Here is a 15797-nt window from a genome sequence, read left to right as displayed (position 1 = left end):
GGCAACAAAAGCAAAAATAAACTAATGGGATGGCATCAAACTAAAAATTTCTGCACAGCAAAGGACATAATCAACAAAATGAAAAGGTAAGTTATATAATGGGATAAAAATATTTGTAATCTGATAAGGGGTTAATAGCCAAAATACACAAGAAACTCTAACAACTCAATAGCAAGAAAACAACCCAATTTTAAAAATGGGCAACAGACCTAAACGGACATTTCTCAAAAGACACACAAATGGCCAACAGGTATATGAAAAGGTGCTCAACATTACTAATCATCAGACAAATGCAAATCAAAACCACAATGAGATATTACCTCACATCTGTTAGAACGGCTATCATCAAAAAGACAAAATATAACAAGTGTTGGTAAGGACATGGAGAAAAGGGAACCCTTGTCCACTGTTGGTGGGAATGTAAACTGGTATAGCTATTATGCAAAATAATAACCAAAGAAAGGAAATCAGTATATCCTCAAAAAATTAAAAATAGAACTATAATATGCCACAACAATCCCACATCTGGGTATATATTCAAAGGAAAAGGAATCAGTATCTCTGATATCTCTACCCCCTTCTTCACTGCAGCACTATTCACAGTAGCCAACGTACGGAATCAAACTACCATCAGTGACAGATAAAAAGATAAAGAAAATTTCACACACACATACAAACACACAGGAATATTATTCAGTCTTATAAAAAAAGAAAATTCTACCATTTGTGACAGCATATATGAATCTGGAGGACATTATGCTAAGTGAAATAAGCCAGACACAAAAGGACAAATACTGCATAATCTCACCTATACGTAACATCTAAAAAACTCAAACTCATAGAAGCAGAGAGTAGAGTGGTGGTTGCCAGGGACTGAGGGATTGGGGAAATGGGAGGATGCTGGTCAAAGGGTACAAAGTTTCAGTTATGCAGAATGAATAAGTTTTAGAGATCTAATATATAGCATGATGATTATAGTTAATAATAATGTATTGTATACTTGAAATTTGCTAAGAGATTTGATCTTCAATGTTCTCACCACAGACCTACACAAAAGGTAACTATGTGAGGTGTGATGGAAATGTACATTAGGTTTATTGTAATCATTGCACGGTATATACATGTATCTAAACATCATACTGTACACCATAAATATATACAATTTTTATTTGTCAAAAACACCTCAATAAAGCTGGAGGGAAAAGAAATCTAACAGTATTTTCCAAGCCCAGTGGTAAGGACCTTCATATAGTTATCTCTTTAATTTTCACAAAGACCCTTGGATGGTAAAGAAATTTTGTTTTTGCTTTTGTTTTTCCTGGAGAAGGTAACTATGGTGGGGAATTCCTCTAAGAAGGAAACATAATTTCTTCATTTTCTTGCTGGAAATTATTATCAATTGGTCAACATCCTTTCCTGGGGGCTCATTATATCCCTTGTGTTCTAAGTGCCAAGGCTTCAGTGTAATGTATTAATACTAAGTACTGAACTGGGAAGTCAGAAGGCCTGGGGTCTAGCCATACTCTGCATCTAGCTAGCAATAGCAACATGAACAGTCAATTAACATTTCCCTTTCTCTTGCTATCTCCATTTATCTTCAAGATGGGTCAATGAGGTAGACATTTTGGTCTCTAAGTTATCTTCCACTTCTGACATTCTCTGAGCCACACAGCCTCTACCACTCTGGTCTCATGTGGATGCTATAATTCAGACCTCATTAGCTTGTCCCTCAAGGAAGGCTTAAACAGCATCACAGGGGCAGAAATGAGAAAGTCATTCAACACAATGCCTTCCTGAACACAAATGTTTTGAAAAGGAGGAAGGAGAAATGGGATGGCAGAGGGAGAGGAGTGATTGGCCACTCTGAAGGACAGGCAGGCAGGAAATGTTTATTCATTCTTAGTGAGCAAATGACAATGTGAGGCAGTAATATAGAGAACAGAAAAGGGCTGGATTATACACAGCAACCTATGACCTAGCTCCTGGTATATGCAGTCTGAAGTCTCAGGTCTGATTGACAGGTTTGCTGCTATTTACCCCATAACCCGGTTTCCACAGAAATCCTAGTTTCTGGAGAAGGTAGGTGGAGGAAAGACAGAGTTAGATACGGTGGGAAGGGTCCTGGTAACAGGGTAAGGGACCTCTACTTTTAACCCTGTATTAGATAAGTCATTTCCATTCACTGGGTCTCAACTGCTTTATCTGTTAAGTGGTGTTCAGTAGCAGATGATCTGGAAGATTCCTTCTAGGTCTCTGATAGTCTAATGGATACTATCAACTGCTACCGTTTCTTTACATTGGTGTGAAAACTGTTTTCTTTTTTTTTTTTGAGAGAGAGTCTCACTCTGTTGCCCAGGCTGGAGTGCATGGTGTGATCTTGGCTCACTGTGATCTCCACTTCCCAGATTCAAGCGATTCTCCTGCCTCAATCTACCGAGTAGCTAGAATTACAGGTGCATGCCACCACACCCAGCTAATTTTTGTATTTTTGAGTAGAGAGGGGGTTTTCTCACATTGGCCAGGCTGGTCTTGAACTCCTGAAGAGCTACTGAAGGAAAATCAGATAAAAAGGTAGGCATGTGGAAATTTTCAGGATGTAATAAATGAGTGATTCTTCATGTCTATCCTATTTTGGGGAGGGATTTCAGTTACCTTAGCAATACATACCATAAAAACTCAATCAATAGTTGTTAACTGATTAAACTTACTATAATGACTAGGCAAGGAACTAGCTGATTATCAAATTTCCTTGCAATGCTAATATCCTCTAATAAATTTTACAGAGAAAACCTATGGAGGCAATGAAGCTGTCTAAGGTAGCATGCATTAATGATTAAAAGCACAGGCTGTAGAGTCAGACAGACCTGTGTTGGATATCAACTCGGCCATTTACTGCGGGACCTCAGGCAAGTTTCTTAATCTATCAGATACTCTGTTTCCTCATCTGCAAAATGGGGAGACTAACAGTAGGTACTGTACAGATTTATTCATTTAAGAAATATTGCATGAACCCGGGAGGTGGAGCTTGCAGTGGGCCGAGAAAGAAAGAAATATACACTGAGGTCGGGGGGGGGGGTTGCTTCCAAGATGGCAGGATAGGAAGAGCTCCAGTCTACAGCTCCCAGCAAGATCAACGCAAAAGACAGGTGATTTCTGCATTGCCAACGGAGGTACCTGGTTCATCACACTGGGACTGGTTGGACAGTGGGTGTGGCCCACGGAGGGTGAGCCGAAGTAGGGTGGGGCGTTACCTCACCCAGGAAGCGCAAGGGATCAGGGTATTTCCCTTTCCTAACCAAGGGAAGCCATGAGTGACCGTACCTGGAGGAACGGTACACTCCTGCCCAAATACCATGCTTTTTCCATGGTCTTCGCAACTGGCAGACCAGGAGATTCCCTCCTGTGCCTGGGTTGGTGGGTCACACGCCCACAAGTCTTGCTTGCTGCTAGCGCAGCCATCTGAGATCAACCTGGGATGCTGGGGCTTGATGGGGGGAGGGGCGTCCGCCATTGATGAGACTTGAGTAGGTGGTTCTACGCTCACAGTGTAAACAAAGCAGCAGGGAAGCTCGAACTGGGCAGAGCCCACTGCAACTCAGCAAGGCCTACTGCCTCTCTAGATTCCACCTCTGGAGGCAGCGCATATCTGAACAAATGGCAGCAGATAGCTTCTAGAGACTTAAACGTCCCTGCCTGACAGCTCTGAAGAGAGCAGTGATTCTCCCAGCACAGTATTCGAGCTCCAATAATGGAAAGACTGCCTCCTCAAGTGGGTCCCTGACCCCCATGTAGCCTAACAGGGAGATACCTCCCAGTAGGGGCTGACAGACACCTCATACAGGCGGGTGCCCCTCTGGGATGAAGCTTCCAGAGGAAGGAACATGTTGGCAGCAATATTTGCTGTTCTGCAGCCTCCTCTGGTGATACCCAGGCAAACAGGGTCTGGAGTGGACCTCCAGCAAACTCCAACAGACCTGAAGCTGAGGGGCCTGTCTGTTAGAAGGATAACAAACAGAAAGGAATAGCATCAACATCAACCAAAAGGACATCCACACCAAAACCCCATCCATAGGTCACCAACATCAAAGACCAAAGGTAGATAAAACCACAAAGATGGGGAGAAAACAGAGCAGAAAGGCTGAAAATTCCAAAAACCAGAATGCCTCTTCTACTCCAAAGGAACATAACTCCTTGCCAGCAAGGGAACAAAACTGGACGGAGAATGAGTTTGATAAGTTGACAGAAGTAGGCTTCAGAAGGTCGGTAATAACAAACTTCTCTGAGCTAAAGAAGCATGTTCTAACCCATCGCAAGGAAGCTAAAAACCTTGAAAAAAGGTTAGACGAATGGCTAACACGAATATCCAGTGAAGAGAAGAGCTTAAATGACCTGATGGAGCTGAAAACCACAGTATGAGAACTTCGTGAAGCATACACAAGCTTCAATAGCTGATTCGATCAAGCGGAAGAAAGGATATCAGTGATTGAAGATCAAATTAATGAAATAAAGCGAGAAGACAAGATTAGAGAGAAAAGAGTGAAAAGAAACGAACAAAGCCTCCAAGAAATATGGGACTATGTGAAAAGACCAAATCTACATTTGACTGCTGTACCTGAAAGTGACGAGGAGAATGGAATCGAGTTTGAAAACACTCTTCAGGATACAACCTAGCAAGACAGGCCAACATTCTTCAAGAAATACAGAGAACACCAAAAAGACACTCCTCAAGAAGAGCAACCCTAAGACACATAATTGTCAGATTCACCAAGATTGAAATGAAGGAAAAAATGTTAAGGAGAGCTAGAGAGAAAGGTCAGGTTACCCATAAAGGGAAGCCCATCAGACTAACAGCGGATCTCTTGGCAGAAACCCTACAAGCCAGAAGAGAGTGGGGGCCAATATTCAACATTCTTAAAGAAAATAATTTTCAACCCAGAATTTCATATCCACCCAAACTAAGCTTCATAAGTGAAAAAGAAATAAAATCCTTTACAGACAAGCAAATGCTGAGAGATTTCGTCACCACCAGGCCTGCCTCACAAGAGATCCTGAAGGAAGCACTAAACATGGAAAGGAACAACCAGTACCAGGCACTGCAAAAACATGCCAAATTGTAAAGACCATTGACACTGTAAAAAAACTGCATCAATTAATGGGCGAAATAACCAGCTAGCATCATAATGACAGGATCAAATTTACACATAACAATATTAACCTTAAATGTAAATGGGCTAAATGCCCCAATTACAAGACACAGACTGGCAAATTGGATAAAGAGTCAGGATCCATCGATGTGCTGTATTCAGGGGACCCAGCTCATGGGCAAAGACACACATTGGCACAAAATAAATGGATGGAGGAAGATCTACCAAGCAAATGGAAAGCAAAAAGATGCAGGGGTTGCAATCCTGGTCTCTGATAAAATAGACTTTAAACCAACAAAGATCAAAAGAAAAAAAGAAGGCCATTACATAATGGTAAAGGGATCACTTAAACAAGAAGAGCTAACTATCCTAAATATATATGGACCCAATATAGGAGCTCCCAGATTCATAAAGCAAGTTCTTAGAGACCTACAAAGAGACTTAGACTCCCACACAATAATAATGGGCGACTTTAACATCCCACTGTCAACATTAGACAGATCAACGAGACAGAAAATTAACAAGGATATCCAGAACTTGAACTCAGCTCTGGACCAAGTGGACCTAATAGACATCTACAGAACTCTTCACCCCAAATCAACAGAATATACATTCTTCTCAGCACCACATCTCACTTATTCCAAAATTGACCATATAATTGGAAGTAAAACACTCCTCAGCAAATGTAAAAGAACAGAAATCACAACAAACTGTCTCTCAGACCACAGTGCAATCAAATTAGAATTCAGGATTAAGAAACTCACTCAAAACCGCACAACTACATGGAAACTGCACAACCTGCGCCTAAATGACTACTGGGTAAATAATGAAATGAAGGCAGAAATAAAGATGTTCTTTGAAACCAATGATAACAAAGACACAATGTACCAGAATCTCTGGGACACATTTAAAGCAGTGTGTAGAGGGAAATTTATAGCACTAAATGTTTACAAAAGAAAGCAGGAAAGATCTAAAATCAACACCCTAACATCACAATTTAAAGAACAGGAGAAGCAAGAGCAAACAAATTCAAAAGATAGCAGAAGGCAAGAAATAACTAAGATCAGAGCAGAACTGCAGGAGATAGAGACACAAAAAACCCTTCGAAAAAATCAATGAATCCAGGAGCTGGTTTTTTTGAAACTATCAACAAAATACACAGACCGCTAGCTAGACTAATAAAGAAGAGAGAGCAGAATCAAATAGATGCAATAAAAAATGATAAAGGGGATATCACCACTGATCCCACAGAAATACAAACTACCATTAGAGAATACTATCAACACCTCTGGGCAAATAAACTAGAAAATCTAGAAGAAATGGATAAATTCCTGGACACATACACCCTCCCTAGACTAAACCAGGAAGAAGTTGAATCTCTGAATAGACCAGTAACAGGTTCTGAAATTGAGGCAATAATTAATAGCTTACCAACCAAAAAAAGTCCAGGAACAGACGGATTCACATCTGAATTCTACCAGAGGTACAAAGAGGAGCTAGTACCATTCCTTCTGAAACTATTCCAATCAATAGAAAAAGAGGGAATCCTTCCTAACTCATTTTATGAGGCCAGCATCATCCTGATACCAAAGCCTGGCAGAGACACAACAAAAAAAGAAAATTTTAGACCGATATCCCTGATGAACATCGTTGTGAAAACCCTCAATAAAATACTGGCAAACCGAATCCAGCAGCACATCAAAAAGCTTATCCACCATGATCAAGTGGGCTTCATCCCTGGGATGCAAGGCTGGTTCAACATACACAAATCAATAAATGTAATCCATCACATAAACAGAACCAATGAGAAAAACCACATGATTATCTCAATAGATGCAGAAAAGGCCTTCGACAAAATTCAACAGTCTTTCATGCTAAAAACCCTCAGTAAACTAAGTGTTGATGGAATGTATCTCAAAATAATAAGAGCTATTTATGACAAACCCACAGCCAATATCATACTGAATGGGCAAAAACTAGAAGCATTCCCTTTGAAAACTGGCACAAGACAAGGATGCCCTCTCTCACCACTCCTATTCAACATGGTATTGGAATTTCTGGCCAGGGCAATCAGGCAAGAGAAAGAAATACAGGATATTCAATTAGGAAAACAGGAAGTCAAATTGTCCCTGTTTGCAGATGACATGATTGTATATGTAGAAAATCCCATTGTCTCAGCCCAAAATCTCCTTAAGCTGATAGGCAACTTCAGCAAAGTCTCAGGATACAAAATCAATATGCAAAAATCACAAGCATTCCTATACACCAAGAACAGACAAACAGCCAAATCATGAGTGAACTCTCATTCACAATTACTATGAAGAGAATAAAATACCTAGGAATCCAACTTACAAGGGATGTGAAGGACCTCTTCAAGGAGAACTACAAACCACTGCTCAACGAAATAAAAAAGGACACAAACAAATGGCAGAACATTCCATGCTCATGGATAGGAAGAATCAATATTGTAAAAATGGCCATACTGCCCAAGGTAATTTGTAGATTCAGTGCCATCCCCATCAAGCTACCACTGACATTCTTCACAGTATTGGAAAAAACTACTTTGATTTCATATGGAACCAAAAAAGAGCCCACGTAACCAAGACAATCCTAAGCAAAAAGAACAAAGCTGGAGGCATCACGCTACCTAACTTCAAACCATACTATAAGGCTATAGTAACCCACAACGCATGGTACTGGTACCAAAACAGACATATAGACAAATGGAACAGAATAGAGGCCTCAGAAATGACACCACACATCTACAACCATCTGGTCTTTGACAAACCTGACAAAAACAAGCAATGGGGAAAGGATTCCCTATTTAATAAATGGTGCTGGGAAAACTGGCTAGCCATATGTAGAAAACTGAAACTGGATCCCTTCCTTACACCATATACAAAAATTAACTCAAGATGGATTAAAGACTTAAATGTTAAGATCTAAAACCACAAAATCCCTATCAGAAAACCTAGGCAATACCATTCAGGACATAGGCATGGGCAAAGACTTCATGACTAAAACACCAAAAGCAATGGCAACAAAAGCCAAAATACACAAATGGGATCTAATTAAACTAAAGAGCTTCTGCACAGCAAAAGAAACTATCATGAGAGTGAACAGGCAACCTATAGAATGGGAGAAAATTTTCACAATCTATCCATCTGACAAAGGGCTAATATCCAGAATCTACAAAGAACTTAAACAAATTTACAAGAAAAAATAAACAACCCCATCAAAAAGTGGGCAAAGGATATGAACAGACACTTCTCAAAAGAAGACATTTATGCAGTCAACAGACATATGAAAAAATGCTCATCATCAGTGGTCATCAGAGAAATGCAAATCAAAACCACAATGAGATACCATCTCACACCAGTTCGAATGGGGATCGTTAAAAAGTCAGGAAACAACAGATGCTGGAGACAGTGTGGAAAAACAGGAACACTTTTACACTGTTGGTGGGAGTGTAAATTAGTTCAACCATTGTGGAAGACAGTGTGGCGATTCCTCAAGGATCTAGAACTAGAAATACCATTTGACACAGCAATCCCATTACTGGATATATACCCAAAGGATTATAAATCATTCTACCATAAAGATACTTCCACATGTATGTTTATTGCAGCACTACTCCTTTAAAAAAAGGAAAGCTAGGTGTGAAGTTTGGGAAATCAGGGGCAAAGTGGAACCCACAGGGACAAACTAGATCCCATGTCTGTCTTTAATCACCTCTAAGCTTGATAATGCAGGTGACCTGCAGAAGCTGGAGTTCTTAGCAACACAACTACTCAAGCACCTGGCCCAGGACTCAGAGAAAATAAAGGAGAAGATCATCAGGAGTTGGAGGAACTGCAGGCCCGGGTGCTACCCCATGCCAACAGGTGAGCCAGCAGATCAGTAACAATGCACATGAGCCACCATGGTGCCTGGTACCCAGCACTGACTTTCAGAGCATAAAAATGCTGCTTCACATCTACCTCCCCAATCTTGTGTTAATTTTTCTTGTAGCTTACCCTAATCTAGAACCATGTAGGAAGGAGATTCTGGGAAAGTTCGTTTCAACTTAGCTAGATTAATATAATACGAAACTAGTAGAGTCTACTCCTTGTCAGCCTGGGATGCATACACACTTCTTTTAACCACACTTAACTTCCAAATAAAGAGCAAAATAATGCTTTCCCTTCACAATACACAATTGTCCCTCATGCAACTAAAAATGTGCTATCCCTCTCCCCGAGAGAGCCTATAATGTCCCTTTATTCATCTTTGGGTGATAATCATTCTTTTCCTAGCTGAGTCACTCTCTCCTTTGATATCTTGTTATTTAATTCTGTCCTGGTTATTTGTTGCTAAACAACAAACCAATCTAAACCTATAGGAATAAAACAATGACCATCACGGATTTCATGTGTTAGGAATTTGGAAAAGGCACAGCAAGGATGTTGGGATGACTCCAACAGTAGAGGTTAGGAATAGCGGGACCCACAGAATCCACTTTCAAGATGGCTTCTTTCCTCACATTTTGGGCACCTGGCTTGGGATGGCTGAAGGACAGGCTCATCTGGGACTAATGAAGAACCTGCATGTAGCCTCTCCTTGCAGTCTTAGAGTAGCTGAACTATTTACAAGGCCACTCAGAGCTCCAAAGTGAGTTTTCTAGCAAACAAAGTAGAAATTGCATGATCTTTCATGATGTAGCTTTGGAAGTCACGTAGTAGCACTTACAGCATACTCTGTCAGTTGAAGAAGTTACAAACCCTCCCTGATTCAAGGAGAGAGAACATAAATTCCGTCCTTCAACAGGAGAAGCATCAAAGAATTTGAGGCCATGTTTTAAAACCACCATCTGGGACTTTATCTCATCTAGTTCATGCTTATACACAATGTGTGGTAGCTAGTTCACCCTTTGGTCATTATTTAGCATCATTTTCATTCATATTCATTTCTCACCTCCATTAATTAATAAGAGTGCTGTCTATGAGAATATTATTAAAAGTGCCTGCCTTTCCATGCTTCCCAAAGTCTCTTGGAAAACTACCCATCCTTCAAAGCTAAGCTTACATTCTAATTTTTCTACAAACTTACCAATTACACGTAATCCCTTGACTTAAAATGCCTTGGCTTCAGACCCCAGCTTTTACCAACAGTCTCATGGCATATATGATTCCTAATGGCTTTAGCTGACAATAATGAGATGAGTGGTTGACCAACTACAGTAGTAAACAGTGATTTAAAAAATGTCTTAGGCTCCATCCTGGCTAACACGGTGAAACCCCGTCTCTACTAAAAATATAACAAATTAGCCAGGCATGGTGGTGGGCGCCTGTAGTCCCAGCTACTTGGAAGGCTGAGGCAGGAGAATGGCATGAATCCGGGAGGCGGAGGTTGCAGTGAGCCGAGATTGCACCACTGCACTCCAGCCTGGGTGACAGAGCGAGACTCCGTCTCACAGAAAAAAAAAAAAAAAAAGTCTTAGGCTGATTCATGAAATAGAGAAACACATTTGCTTCTGAATTGAAAAACAATTTTTGTCAAGGTATTTTTTTTAGGCCAGACGCGGTGGCTCATCCCTGTAATCCCAGCACTTGGGAAGCCAAGGTGGGTGCATCACTTTGAACTCAAGGGTTTAAGACCAGCCTGGGCAATATGACGAAACCTGTCTCTACAAAAAAATATAAAAATTAGCACAGCATGTTGGCTCGCACCTGTGGTCCCAGCTACTCAGGAGGCTGAGGCTGGAGGCTCACTTGAGCCCTGAAAGCAGAGGTTGTAAACCACGATCACACCACTGCACTCCAGCCTGGGCGACAGAGTGAGACCTTATCTCAAAGAAAAAAAAAAAGGTATTTGTCTACTGTAAAAGATTTCAGAATAGACACAGTCAAATAAAAAGGAAGATAAATAATTGGCAAAACATCTGACTTGAGATGAAAGCTGAAAGCGTGAACCATGCCTGACTTGGAGGAGCGGTTTATAATCTTGACTTAACCATCATTCTGGAACCACTTAGGTAGTGTTTTGGTGGTTGCCTATACCCGGCTCATAATGCAGCCTCTCTTTTTCTGAATAATCAGATCACTTATAGCCAGAACCATTCATTTATGTATTAAACAAATAACTACTGAGTGCCTTCTATGGCTCAGGTAATATTGTTCTATGTTGTTTAAGAGCACAGTAGTGAAAAATACACAGCCTCTGACTTCAGAGGAAAGTGAAAGAGACAAAAACAAAACAACCCAATAACTTTATAATACAGAACCTTATGTACAGCAACAAGGGGAGACTGGAAATAAGAGAGGTCAACAAAATGCACTTAACCATAAAAAACTTGTTTCGCCCTTGGTCTCATGTCTTAATCTCCCCCAATGTGACTGTAAGCTCCTTGAAGGCAGAAACCACCTTTAACATGTCTGCATACTCCCTAGCAACCAGCTCAGTGACATGTCCCCAATAACTCATCACTAAACATTTGTTAATAGCTTGACTGATCAATTTCACTGAAATGAAATGAGGCTATGGAGGTTAAGAGTGTGTTTGCATTATCTTTTGCCTTCCTTGGAGGTTTTTGGTTGTTCATCTTTGCGTTAACTCATCACCACCAATAAATAAGGATGTCTGATGTACCATTTAATGCTTGCTAAATTTATGGGTAGGAGGAAAAATTTTGAGCTTCTATTCCTTGACATGCAAGAGCTCTGTGGTGACAATTCTTCTCTGCTAGCTAGTGGTGCAATGGACTAAGAAGGGAGTTTGGCTCTGCCACTTAATAGGTGTTACTTAATCTCTTGGGAACTTTGATTCCTCAGCTCGAAGTAAGACCAGTGTTCCCTTCCACCTTACTCAGTAGGTGCGCTTTTGTTTTATAGCTAGTTTGGGTGCAGGGCGAGATGTAACACCCTATTTATAAACGGATGGAATGTGGCATGGCATCTTCCTTTGCTTCTGTTGTTCCACAGTAAATTCCCAATACTTATGGGGTTTTAGTCCCAGTGAATTATTTCCCTCAAAAACCAGGCAGGATAATAATGAACCACTTTCTTGCATTTTCCATCAAGACAGCTCTTTGTGAGTTCTAAATGTTCTATCTAGATTCAAAGAAGCTGGTTTCTTCATGAGTGGTTGGAATAAGACTTTTCTTGGAAGCTACTGAATATGGATTAGTTGGATTGTTTCATAGGAAATAAAAAGCAGGCTCTAGGGTAACTACTTCAGCACTTAATTGGGTTAGCAAAGAGCTGCAAATGAGAGATTTTCCCGTAGGAGGGAAAGGATGTTTATAGCTTCCACCCCCTTAGGTGATGCATTTTAACCTAAATGTTACTCTTCCAATGCAGCCTTTAATTTAGTAAGCATTACAAGAATCTATTGGAGCACAAAAGGTCAGGTTGAAAAATTAACACATCACCGTAGTTAATAAGAACCCAGCCTCTTATTAGATACAAATGGAGAGCCCTCCAACTGCCCAACAGACTGCTGAAGTCATGTTTGTTGCAGCTCCAAAGTAGTTGAATCTTTACTGCTCAGAGGCTGGACCAAGGAAACTGCCCAGGCACTCAAGCCAGAGTTAGCAGGGGCTCGTGGCCTGCACTTTATTCAGGTGTCCCTATCTTTTCCTCTCAGAAATGCTGTGCATGTCACAGGGTGGATATCCCTCTGCCTGGGACTCCCTCGGGAAGTGTTTTCTCTAACAAAGACAAACATGCCATGCCTGTCACCAGTGGCAGATTGTGGACTGTGTAAACCACTCCAGGAGAGGGAGGCTGAGAGGCTCCAGGCCATTCAGATTTAGCTCTAAGTTATGGTCTTTGTTGTCTTTCCACATTCAGACTGAAATGTGATTCCCCTAGCTTTCTTTTTTGGAAAATACCGGTGATGAGTTCCGTGACTAGAAAGAAAAGCGTTGACAGAAAAGGCTTCTGATAGGGAAGGGGCTTCTTCATGTGTTCTCAAAGGAGACAACTGCTTCAAGCAAGCTGAGGCAGGACGCCAGGTCTAGGAATAAGAGGTCCAGATCACAAAAGGGTCATCTTTAACTATGGATTAGGCTGGGCGTGAAGCAGTTTCCTCTGCAAGAGCAGTACCATGCACACAGAGTTTAGGGCCAGGCAGACATGCATGAGTTCTTCTCCACGACTTACTGTGTAATCTTGGGCAAACTGCTTGGCCTCTCAGAGCATCAGTTTCTGCAAGTTGTGAGAAATAAACAAAATTAAGAATGTAAGGCATGTAACACAGTGTCTGAAAGTAAGAGTTCTATATGAGTGGTTTGTTATTGATTTGAAAACAGTATTCCTTCACCCAGCACAAATGATGTTCCTTGTGTGCCAGGCCCTGTATGAGGGACAAGTCCTCCTCCTTGACCTCAGGGAGTTCACTGTTTAATAAACCATGTAAGTATATCTTCAGCACAAAGCACACCCCACCACCACCACTCTTCCCTAGAGGAAGGGCCAATTGCATACTAACTTCAGTTTGTTGAGTAGCTACGAGTCTTGCAGGTCATCCCCCTTTGAGTAGCCCTCCAGACTCAGCCACTTCTACCTTCAATTCACCCATAATTCTCTATCTGTACACTTAGCAAACTAAGTTATTATTGTTTGTTAATCCTTTGTCTCCTCCTGTGAGGTCCTAAAGGATGAGGATTATCTATTCATTTGATCTATTCGTCTGATTATGTATTCATCTCTGTAACCCAAATGATTAATAGATTATTTGATCTCTACATTTGATCGTTTATTCATCTCTGTAGGCCAAGGGTTTCATGCATTTCTCAGCACAGGCACACAGAGATTCAATCCTATTGCTAAGTACATTGATTTCCAGCTGGGAATTTTTTTCTGAGAAAATAGCCCTGCCTTCCATCTTTGAAGAGCCTCTTCTGGGCCCTGGTTTGGTTGGTCTTGTCATTTTCTATTACTTTGGTTCTAGCCTCAGTTTCCTAGTCTCTATTAGGGGCTAACGGAACCTCCTTCATTGGGAGTTTATGATGATGACTGGAGACAATGCAGCTTCTCCGTGTCCAACACAGTTCTAGGCACAGAGCCAAATACCAAAAAAAAGTTGATTCCATTTTTGCTCTCAGTCAAGTCTCGTTGCCAATATAAGAAGACTAAAAATACAAGACAGAATATGAGTGTCACATGAGTGGCACAGACATTCTTCCAACTTGCACCTAGCCTCTGCCATATGCCACAGAATTGGCTGAAATGGGAGGATAAAAACATGCATAAAACAGTTCCAAGAAAACAGTGGCAAGTGTTGGACAAAAAGATCTCAGGAAGAGGGTGAACAGCCTTTTACCCAGATCCTCAGTCCGGGACTGTTGGAGCTGTCTTTAGCACCAGGGTGGAAAGCAGAAGGCTGTCCCATAATTGATCTCCCCTAGCTGTTCTGGAAACACACACACACACACACACACACACACACCAATCACCAAGTTCTTCAGCATTTATTATGTGTCGGACACTGCTAAATGATTTACAGGTATTATCTCACTGAACTCTTAGAACAACTATGTGAGGTGGATATGAACTTCCCTACTTTTCAGCCGGCCACTTTGAGGCTCAGAGAGGCACCATAGCTTGAACACAGACAGTCAAGCAACAAGTAAACGGTGGAGGAATCCACCTGCTGGGAGTTTACTGGCCGACTGGAAAGCAGTGAGATGGTGGACCAGCACAAAGCCGCGGGGGGCTGGTAATGAGACAGGAAAGTTGGGTTCAAACCTGGGTCGCACGATCCCCAGATCCCTAGGAACCGACGCAGAAGCAAAGAAAAAAAAGGGGTGCAGGCTGGTGGGGAGGGGGTGCCCGGGAGGCCGGGAGAGAGGAGTCACGGTGGTTGTGCGCCTTCCTCGTCCCCAGTGCACAGGTCATGCCTCTCCCCTCCCGCCCTCTCACCCTCCCAACCTTATTTAGAAACCGTGTCCCCGAGACAGGAAGGGCGGCGGGCCGAGAAGCACGGAGAGTCCCGGTCTCATTTCCTTTCGAATCCCCCTGTGGAATTTCATTTCACACGGTGAGGAAATCAGAGCGCGAGACCGTCGGCGGGTCTGCAGCTCCGCAGCTCTGGGGCGCCTCCCCACTGGCGGCTGGAGGTGGGCGGCTCCCGGCGCAGGTCGGGCGAGTTTGGGGGCGGGGAGAGGCCGGGCCCGATCGCCGCTAGTCCGGAGTGAAAATAGCTGTGGACTCGCGCAGTACCAGGCACCGTGCTAAGTCTTCTACACTTTATCTCTAATCCTCCCAAGTGACTTTACAGAGGAGACTGACGCTGAGAGGTTGAACAATTTGCTCAAGGTCACACAGCCGGGACTGAAAGCCACAATCGGTGTAAATCCAAATCCCCAGTTCTTTGTGTACGCTTCTCTGCCTGAAGGGGAGATGGCCACGGGCTTAGGTTACAGCTGAAAGGAGACAGAAAGGAAAGGGGGCAGATGGAACAGGGCGCACTTCTCACCTGCGGGAGGAGGGGGCAGGACGGCGCGGCTGGAGCCACTAGGCTGCGTCCCTGCTTGGCCCCTGCGCGCCTAGATCCGGGTGGGAGGAAAGCAAGAGACAGGAGGCGGGCGGGGCGGGGCGCTAGGGGAGGGAGGGAGGGTGGGGCGGCCGGAGGGGGGGCCGGAGGGCGGGGGCCTGACCCCTCCAGCGGGAG

General features: G+C 42.5%; 1 long non-coding RNA gene across 1 annotated transcript in view; it reads right to left on the bottom strand.

The window, feature by feature from the left end:
* LOC129484714 (uncharacterized) overlaps nt 1-15705 on the bottom strand; it is a 59726-nt gene extending 44021 nt beyond the window's left edge. The window contains exons 1-2 of the long non-coding RNA XR_008658510.2: nt 15603-15705; nt 13286-13330 (exon numbers count right to left, since the gene is read on the bottom strand). This is a non-coding gene — a long non-coding RNA (uncharacterized lncRNA). The remainder of the gene's footprint in view (nt 1-13285; nt 13331-15602) is intronic.
* Nucleotides 15706-15797: the final 92 nt, after the last annotated feature.

This window comes from Symphalangus syndactylus, chromosome 6 (genome assembly GCF_028878055.3).
Source record: "Symphalangus syndactylus isolate Jambi chromosome 6, NHGRI_mSymSyn1-v2.1_pri, whole genome shotgun sequence".
In the NCBI taxonomy this organism is placed as follows: Eukaryota; Metazoa; Chordata; class Mammalia; order Primates; family Hylobatidae; genus Symphalangus; species Symphalangus syndactylus.
This window is presented reverse-complemented; position numbering and strand designations above follow the sequence as displayed.